Source organism: Physeter macrocephalus, chromosome 4 (assembly GCF_002837175.3).
Source record: "Physeter macrocephalus isolate SW-GA chromosome 4, ASM283717v5, whole genome shotgun sequence".
Classification (NCBI taxonomy): domain Eukaryota; kingdom Metazoa; phylum Chordata; class Mammalia; order Artiodactyla; family Physeteridae; genus Physeter; species Physeter macrocephalus.
In genome coordinates, this window is record NC_041217.1 from 109,914,885 (window position 1) to 109,919,356 (window position 4,472).

Genomic DNA, 4,472 nt, shown 5'->3' on the forward strand with positions numbered 1-4,472 from the left:
TGGCTAAATGGGGCCACAGGCTGCAATCTGGGTGTCAGCTGGGCTGTGTTCTCATTAGAGGCTCACCTGGGGAAAGGTCTTTCGTGTTTCCTAAGCTTGTTGGCAGAATTTATTTCTGTGAACTCATGGTGACTTGCTTCTTCAAGGTCAGAAGGAAAGAGAATCTCTGACCTTCTAAGGGCCTCCCTCTGATTAAACCAGGCCCCAGTCAGGATAATCTCCCTTTTAGACAACTCAAAATCAACTGATTTGGGACCTTAATTATGTCTACAAAGTGCTATCACTGTTGCATATTTTATTGGCTAAAAACTAGACACAGGTTCCACCCACACCCAAGGGGAGTGTGTTATATAAGGCGTGACTCACTGAGGGGGGGGGTCCTCTTAGAGTGTGTCTACTATATACTCCGTGATTTAAAGGTCAGAAAAAGAAGGATAAGCAAGGCAAACCAAGAAGAATGGCAAGTGAGAAGAGGCAAGAGGGGGAAAAAGGAGATTGTTGGAGTATGGAAATCAAGTGAAGAAATTGTTTCAACTGTGTTATATGCTGTCCAGAGGCTGAGAAAGAGGAGAAGATGAGAATGAACAAATGACTATCTGATTTGGTGATGTGACCTTGGCAAAGGTTTCAGTGATTGAATGTAAGCCTGATTAGAAGCCGATTCAAAAAGGAAAGGGAGGTAGAGATGTGGAGACACTGAGCACAGACAATTCTTTTAAGGAGTTTTTCTGTAAAGGGAAGCAGAAGAATGAGGTGGTAGTTGGAGGAGATATGAAGTCAAGGAGAGAATCGTTTTTGAAGGTGTTGTTTGTTCGTTAATGAGAATGACTCAATAGAGAGACAAAAATGTGAACATATAGGAAATCAGGGAGGCAACCATGGGAGTAGGAGGGGTTGGAATCCAGTGCACCAGTGAAGGGGATGGTAGGCAGGAGGCTGAGCCGCTCATCCATTGCAACAGAAGGAAAAGAGGGTATAAAGGGACAGATGCAGGAAGCAGGATTTGATGGTGAGAGTTTCTGCTGCTGCTTACATTTGTCTGAGAGGAATGGTCGATGAAATAGGAGGAAGGTGATGGAGTTTTGAGGAATGAAATAGCCCTGGAGAGTCAAATAAATTGACCAGGAATATGCAGAAGAATCGTCAATCAGCAGTAAGGGGCAACTTACGGTCTGATGTCAACATAATCATTTTTTTCTTGAGGTATATTTAGATTCTTAGGGGCAAGAGCAGAGCAGGTAGGGACAGGACTATTCCCAGAGTTGGGATTTTTTTTTAGGATAATATAATGGAAGCAATAAAGGGTCAAAAGAGGTAAGAGCAGATTTAAAGGAGTAATTATAATTCAGAACCATGGAATCTAAGTTAGGTAAGGAGGGAATGAGGGCCTGGGGGATGGAAATAAACAGTGAAAAGGCAGTAGGGTCAGATGAACAAAGTGCCTGGTGGAGTAGAAGAATTTTTTGAGCTTAGGGCATGAGCTGGATGTAGAAGTAAAATGCTTGACACTGAGATAATTGAGGGGATGCAGTTATTATAAATGACAAGAACTAAGGATAGCAGTGGGGGTTGGTGGCTGAAGTGGCAGAAGAAAAGATCACTGGAAATAAAGGGATTGAGGAATAGAGAGGCCATGAGATTGGATGGACCAGCCATGTAGATATTGAAATCACCAAGAATAATGACAGGAGACTGGAGGAGAGAAACACAGTAAACCTGGTGTTAAAATCTCCAAGGAATGTGTGGGAGTGACAGGGAAGACAGGAGGAGACACAGCAAGAAGGTCTGGAGGTGCAGTCTGATAGCATGAGCTTCAAAGCAGCTGATGGGGGAGGGCAAGAAAGAGACAATGGCTTGGAAGTGGCAGTGAGGAGCCAGACGAACACCTGGATCACCTTCTGATGCTGTGGTGCATGATAGGTGAGAGAGAACTGGCCACCACTCATGAGGGCTGCAGGGAATTCAGTGTCCTCAGGGAAAGCCAGCTTTCTCTCAGGACTAGAAAGTGAAGGGACTGTTCAGAGAAGGGTGTGGATACAGGGGATTTTTCTGATGACAGACCAGTATGGGGATAAGGATTTGAGTGATGAAATTTGACCTGGGAAGCATGGATATCTTGAGGTCACTGAGATAAACATCTAAGACAAGATGGGGTATCCTGGTGGCTGCTTCAGTAGAGGGAATAATTAATTCTAATTATTCTTAGAACTTGACTCAGGCAATTCTTAGGTGAGAACAGGAATTAAATCCATTGCTGTTCATCCTTTTTCCTTAGTAACTTGTGTTGGTCTCCTTTCCAATCCTTACTGATTCTGTCCTGCCTTAGTTTCTCATCAGTTCTTCCCTGGATTATTACAATTGCCTCCTAACTGGTCTCTCTCATCCTCTCACCTCTCTCCAATCCGTCCTCCACGTTTCTGCTAGAGTGCTCTTTTTAAATCGTTCATTTAATCAGGCACCGTCTCTGCTCTAAAACCACTGATGGCTGTCCTAAATGCTTCATGATCAAATCCAAACTCCTTAGCATGGGAAGGGCCCTCAAAGAGCTGCCCTGTCCTGCCCATCAGCCTCAAGGGCCCCAACTCCACCACAAGCTGTTGCTGTTCCCTTTGTCTCAGGGCTCCATCTCTTTTTCACTTGATTATCTTGCACTCATTCTTTTAAGCTATAATTCAAATCTTTGGAAGAATATACAAGAAATTGGTAGTCCTGATTGTTCTGAGAAGAAAACTGGGGAGCGTAAAGGGAAACTTTTCGGAGCATGCTCTTTTATACATTTTGAATTTTATATTATATGGATGTATTGCCACATCTTTAAAAGTAATGGCAATTTAAAAAATTTTAAAGCGTCAAATGGACCAAAAAAAGAGATGCATTTCAGTGTTTCATCCTCCATGAAGTCTTCACTAACTTGATGCTTCCATCCACTGAGGCATCATCATGCCTTCCACATTACTCTATTATAGCATTTATCAGTCTACGTTGTAATTATCTGTAAACAAGTTAACAGTCTTAATGTCCTCATAGCCTGGAAGCACCTTGAGGGAAGGGACTTACTTTGTCTCATTCACCTTTGAATCTAGTACATGGCAAGTGCTCAGTAAAGGCTTGTTGAATTAATGAATGAAAAAAAAATCTGCACAGAAGGGAAACAAAAGATAGGTAAGCAATTCTGCTTCTTTTACAGATGAAGAAAATGAGGCCCAGAGAGGTAATTTATTAAGGATTGGTAGCAGAATAAAATGAGAATCCAAGCTTTCTAGAGTCCAAGTTTGGCATTAGAATAAGTTATAAAACTTTCACGTTGAGACAGCAGATGTGACGTGGATTATACTTACTTATTTTGACCTGAGTTTCTGGATTTTCAAGAAATTTCTTGTTTCCAGAAAGCTGCCCAGTTAACCTCCAAAGGATACTTTCACATATCAGATCATGGGTCCTAAATTTGGGTTTGGAAAACATGTATTCTAAGGACCTCATAGACTAGGCTTATATTGCAGAGAAATCACAGGAAAATCTTGTGGCACATTTGTTTATCTTAAAAGCTGTGTTTTGTTTTATTGTTTTCCTGAAACACATGCAGTGCGGTGGGCATAGCTACACACAGTAGCTCTCTGTAGAGATTCTAGCATAGCACAGGGAAAAGTCCCTGTGTCAACTCAAAGTGATGCATTCAGTTCTCATTTGTTAGCATTTGCTGAATATCCAGGGCACACGGCAGTGACCAAGGGCATTTTATTTTACACAGTAGCAATGTTTTTAATGTGTAAAGTGGTAGTGTTAACGATTACTTGAGCCAGATTTTAAGTAACCTGGGGAGGTCTTCTGTGGGCTTCAAGATCACTGTTCTTCAAACTTTTTGCTCACATAACTCCGTGAAAAATTTCTGAAAAACTTGCATCCTTCCCATATTTTTATGTTGCCACCTATAATTTTTCAACATAAGTTTGCAAAGAGTATCATTTCCAGAGTATTGCATGCAAGTCATGATATTTTAAAATAAAGCTGTTAGCTCACTTTTTAAAAGTTACCCCAAGGAATCTAAATCCCACAGTACTTTTTTACCCAACATTATGAATTTTAAATATATGCGACCTAGCTCTTCTTTAACAGCCAGAAAAGTTACATTGTTCCTTCTTCTTCTTGAACTCATATTTTCATTTCCATTTCATTTCCATATTTCCATTTCTCCCACAGAATGCTATCTTATTGCATATTTTCATGCTTGAAAAATTTGTATTGATCATTACATCATTCTTTTCAACTACGTACTTAGCTAATTTTACTTTCCGGTAACTCTAAGGTCCTAGGAGTTATGTCTCTGGATGGAGTTATTACTAAAATTATTAGTAGGGCTTCCCTGGTGGCGCAGTGGTTGAGAATCCGCCTGCCGATGCAGGGGACACGGGTTCGTGCCCCGGTCCGGGAAGATCCCATATGCCGCGGAGCGGCTGGGCCCGTGAGCCATGGCC